This window comes from Equus caballus, chromosome 19 (genome assembly GCF_041296265.1).
Source record: "Equus caballus isolate H_3958 breed thoroughbred chromosome 19, TB-T2T, whole genome shotgun sequence".
Classification (NCBI taxonomy): domain Eukaryota; kingdom Metazoa; phylum Chordata; class Mammalia; order Perissodactyla; family Equidae; genus Equus; species Equus caballus.
In genome coordinates this window covers 38,734,236-38,739,928 of record NC_091702.1, presented here as the reverse complement: position 1 = coordinate 38,739,928, position 5,693 = coordinate 38,734,236, and the positions used below count along the sequence as shown (strand labels likewise).

The 5,693-nt window shown below is 37.6% G+C and overlaps 1 protein-coding gene across 2 annotated transcripts in view; it reads right to left on the bottom strand.

Moving 5' to 3' along the window:
- The window catches only part of OSTN (osteocrin), a 47,930-nt gene that overhangs the window by 6,487 nt on the left and 35,750 nt on the right, over positions 1 to 5,693 (bottom strand). The window lies entirely within an intron of this gene.

Here is a 5,693-nt window from a genome sequence, read left to right as displayed (position 1 = left end):
CTGAAACAAAAACCAAGGAGAACAGTTTTAAGCTAAAGTCCAAGTTATCAGTCATTATCTTTGCTCTTTTATTTCATGCAGATCTGGGAGCTTTCTTCAGGAGTTGGAATAACCATGATCGTTATCATTCATCAGTACCCACTATGTACTAGACGTTATCTCTTATCCTTTCAACATCTATCAAAGTAGGTAGTACCATCTCCTTTTTACATCTGAGGAAACTGAGGTTTAGAGAAATTAAATAACTTACGCAAACTCAAATAGCCCAGATGAAAAGCTAGGTCTTATCAGTTTACCAATCTGCTAAGTATTCAGTTTGGGTAAGTTCCTCTGTCTTCAGATTTTGGTGTATTCTTCTGTTAATTGAGAGGTATTGCACTAGGTTAGTGGTTTTCCCCAAGCTCTGCCTCAGAATGGTCTTCTGGGGAAGGATGGTGGTGGGAGAGGAACAGGAGCTGATGCCAAGACTGAATGTGGAAGTCTGCCTCTCATCGCCTCACTCACATTTTACCTAGAGAAGCTTTGTATGTGATGGCCTATGTTTGCTCTATGTTCTCTGAGTCTAATTACCTTACAAGACAACTCAATCAATTTTCTTTCTTTTTTTTTTTTTTGAGGAAGATTAGCCCTGAGCTAACTGCTGCCAATCCTCCTCTTTTTGCTGAGGAAGACTGGCCCTGAGCTAACATCCATGCCCATCTTCCTCTATTTATATGTGGGATGCCTACCACAGCGTGTCATGACAAGAGGTGCCATGTCCACACCCGGGATCCGAACTGGCGGACCCCGGGGTGCGGAGAATCGGAAAGTGTGCATTTAACTGCTGCACCACCGGGCTGGCCCCTAAGACAACTTAATCAATTTTCAACAGCTTAACGAGTTAAAAAAGATTTGTTTCAGAACATTTTCAATAGTTTATTTAGTTCTTTTCTGATTACTTGCATTATCTTGTCAATATATACTATATAATTTAAGCACTATAAATGAATGAAAACTGCAATATCTATGATTGTTTTCCTATTATCATTTCCTATGTACCCATTATGTATAAGGTTCTTTTTGTGGCTGCCTTGGCATGAATAAGTCAGAAGTAGTCTCTGCTTTCAAAAACTTATAATTAAGTACTGTCAGATTGGTAATGATTTAATGTGAATAGTGGAGAAAAAATTCTCTCATTTTTCTTCATGTCAAGTTTTTACCTAAACTATCAGGTTTTATCAATGTTCTTTATATTACTCTTAGATAAATAATTTATTTAAAAAGTTGTGAAAAGTATAGAGAAAAATGGAAACATGAGAGATCTGTATTACTGTATCTTACACATAGAAATTTCTGTAAACATTGTTTAATTCTAATTAAAGCAATTAATCGGAAGGTAATTAATATTTCCTTAATGCTTTCTGTATACCAGGCACTGTGCTTAGAGCTGTGTATATAAGGATGATAAAAATAGGCATTCAACCTGATGTCAAGCTGACCCTCGAATGATATTGTACGAATAGAGCCATGTTATGTTTTTTACCTAATTCAGTCTTCTTTTCTCCTGATTCACATCCCTTTTCCTCTCTAGATTAGCCCTTAGTTTTGTTAATCAATGCAGATAGCATTGTATGCATGATCTTATAAGACTGGCTCCTCAACAACAGTTTGATCGGTGGGGGAAATCTGGGAAAAAATATACAGTGCTTATCCTTAGCTGAGCCATACCTCTGCCTCTGTTCTTCAGATTTCTGAAAAAACCCACCCTCTTATGCGGTGCCTATTCATTGCACTTCTGCATTTCTTGACACTAAATTGAATACATATTTTTCAACTTCATAATCAAGTTGGAAATATGCTATCTGTCAAATTAGCAAAAAATTAATGGTCAATAGTCCTATGAAGCTATGCATATCCGTCGTGCTGTAGGTCTTCTGAGGTAATTATAAATAACGACTGGTGAAAAATGAAGAAAAAATGTCTTCTTTATATTTTTTGTTATTTTTACTCACATAAGAAAATACACAGACTCTTAACTTCAGCAGTTATTTCTTTGTGGTAGTCAGAATAATGCCCCTCTCTCAAGAATGTCCACCTCACAGAATCTGTAAATATGTCGCCTTACCTAACAGTAACAACTTTGCAGATAGGATTAATAAAGACCTTGAGTTGAGAATATTAGCCTGGATTATCTGGGTGGGCCCAAACTAGTTACAGGAGTCCTTAAAAGTAGAAGATAACTGAAGAAGAGTGGGTCAGAGAGCTGCAGTCCCAGAAGGATCTAACCCACCTTTGCTGGCCTGGAAGATGGAGGAAAGAGCCAGCCATGGATCAAGAGATGCTGCGGCCTTTAGAAGCTCTCAAAATAAAACGGGGACCTCAGTCCCACAACAGAAAGGAAATGAATTCTACCAACAACCTGAATGAGCAGGAAATGAATTCTCCCCTAGACCCTTTAAGAAGGAACACAGCCAAGGATGTCCTGACTTCCTCTGTATCCTCCTGGCAAACCAGGCAAAAGAGAAAGCACAGAGCAACGTGCAGGAGGAATTTGAGGGCCCACCCACTGGCTAGCAATCAATCATATGGCTGCACCTAATTGAAAAAGAGACTGAGAAAAGTTGTCTAGAGTGATATCTGGTGACTGGTGCGGATCTACTGGACTTCTGACCTACACAATTGCAAGATAATAAATTTGTGTTATGTCTGGAAGTTTGTGGTAATTTACTGCAAATACATTTGTCTGTAGGATTTAGGAATTAGGGCTGACGTCCAAGTTTAATGTAGTTAATACATAAAAAAATTTAACTGATGGGATTTTTATTCCTTTAACTCTTAAATTCCTTCACTGACTACCAGTATTATAGCTCCAGGGCAGGGGTAAGGTGGAAGCCACCTCAGGATGGAGGAGAGTGCTCACAGGAAGTCCCAGCCAAACAGGAAGAGGAAGTGAGAAATCAGCCCCTTCCAGGTGTTTAAAGGGCTGGTGAGAAGAGGAAGGAAATGGCAGCTGGGAAAATAGTAATGCCACACATGTGTACTGGCTTCCCCACACTCCTGGGGTGTTGATGATGCCATGAAAAATAATCCTTTTTCTTCTTTAAAGAGAAGTGTGATGGTCTCATACATCATTATAAATTAGAACACTTATTGGTCCACACTACTAATGTATTTTTTTCAAAAATGAAGGTGAAAGAAACGAAAATAGCATTTTTCTTTCTTTACTGCAGTAAACGAGAGGTGGCTGTGGTATGGCAGGCAGCAAAATAAACTCTTTTCTTCCTTCCTTCGTCCCTGGTTCTCTTTCTTTCCTTCTCTTCTTTCCCCCAGAATTGATTCAAAAAGTGTTAGGAACCAGGAAACGGTAGAAGTGGATTCTATTTGACTCTTCCACTTACTGATAGTGAAAGTGTGTGTAAGTCTGCTGTCGTTCTGAGCTTCCCCTTCCTTTTTGATAAAATTCAGATAATACCTGCTTTGCCTATCTTCCGGAGCTGTTTATTCGCTTAACACACTTATTTTTTAAGTAATATGTGATTGTTTGTGCGTAACCATATGTATTTGCTCTCTGTACTGGGGAAACAGAGGTGAAGAAGACAGATATTAACTGCTGGAGCCCACATTTTACTTGGAAGAAGCTAACGAGGTAACACGCCTGAAAACAGTTTATACATTTGAACTGATTTTATTATTCTTTCCTGTCCCAGTCCAGTGGTTGTCAAGCTCTTTGTAGCTTACTATTTCTACAAATAGAAGCTCTCTAAAAGAGAGCATTATCTAAAGAGCCAAGTGAAGAGTTGTCTCAGTAAAGGAGCCCCTCACCTTCCCCGTATATAGTGGCCCCGTAAGAGCTTCCAGAAACACTTAAGGGTCCTTAGAGCAGAGTTTGGTAACCACCCAATAGAGACATAGGTCATGAATATTTTTGTTCTAGCAATAGAGCCATAATTACTTTGATTCATTTTATCAAATTTGGGATCGGTTGCAAATGTTCACAGGTATCTGGAAATCGAATAAGGAAAATAAATAAAACATATATATGAAAGAATCCATTCAGTGTTTAGAATTTTTAGCACTACTGGAAAAATTGAAACAGTTATTTCCGTAAAGCAGATAAACGAAAAGTGGATCGAGGCTTACTAAGTTAGATAATTCCTATCCAGTCTCTGTCCAGTCAAAAGTAAAATGGCAAACTAGTAGTTAACATTTTTGCTGCTATGAAATGGAAATAATAGACTACACTCAATAACACATACACTGACAGGAATACACGGTGTGTAAAACGTACACTTTAAGATACAGAAATATTCTTATGACCAAAAGGGAAAACCGTACTTTCTGACTATCTAGTCCCTCTTGTGACAAAATAATGGTATGACATGGCTTATATTATATATCCATTTGACTCAACTCACCTTTTCCATTCTAAAATATTCTGAAAGTAGTTTAAGGATATAGAATATCTAGCAGACCAATATAAAGAGAATGGGTTGTTTATTTTAAGTATAACTTTAAACTTCACACTAAAATATCCACTTCCGGTGCCAAATAGTATTTTCAACATTTATATTCTTCAATAATTCAATTTCTGAAAATGTTTTACATCCTAAAACAACAGTTAGAAAAACTGCATTTAAGCTTTTTATTGAGAATCACTTCACACACACGCATCTATAAATTTATGTTCAGTTTAAAGAAAAATAAAATGAACATTCCTATCAGTAGCACTAAATTAAGAAATAGAATATTACCAGTACTTTAAATGTCCCCAGTTTTCCCCCTCCAAACTGCATCCCTTTCATGGCTCAGTCCCAGAGGTAATCTGTAGATTGAATTTTGGTTTAATAATTCTCTTGATTTTCCTTATAATCTATATGTATTCTTTTTTTTTCCTTGAGGAAGATTAGCTCAGAGCTAACATCTACTGCCAATCCTTCTCTTTTTTGCTGAGGAAGATTGGCCCTGAGCTAACATCCGTGCCCATCTTCCTCTACTTTATACATGAGATGACTGCCACAGCATGGTTTGACAAGTGGTGTGTAGGTCCGTGCCTGGGATCCGAACCGGCAAACCCCAGGCTGCAAAGCGGAGCATGTGAACTTAACCACTACGCCACCGGGCCCTCCCCTATATGTATTCTTTAAAATACTCCTGGGTAGTTTAGATGGTTCTAGAATTTTATTTAAAAGGAATCGCATACAAATTCTTCTTGACTCCTTTCAGCAAGTACTATGTGTTTTGAGACTTGTCCACGGTGACATGCAACTGCAGTTCCTTTAGTTTTGCTGTTGGATATTAATTCACTGTATGAATATACACTAACTTATTTATACATTTTACTGTGGATAGGAATTCAAGGTGTTTCCTTTTTTGTTATTATTGTTATGTACTGTTCAGCTGAAAATTTTCTTATATACGCTTCTAGTGTACAATCAAGGATTTCTCCATGGTATATTTTTAGAAGTAGAATTGCTAGCTCCGCCTATACTTAATTGTATTACACAGTGCTGTTTTCCAAAGCTGTACCAATTTACACATCCAAGAGCAGTGCATGACAATCTCTATTGTTTCAAATCTATGCCAACCCCTGTTATCATGGACTTGTATTATTTTTTTTGTGTGAGGAAGATTGGCCCTAAGCTAGCATCTGTTGCTAATCTTCCTCTTTTTGCTTGAGGAAGATTTTCGCTGAACTAACACCTGTGCCAGTCTTC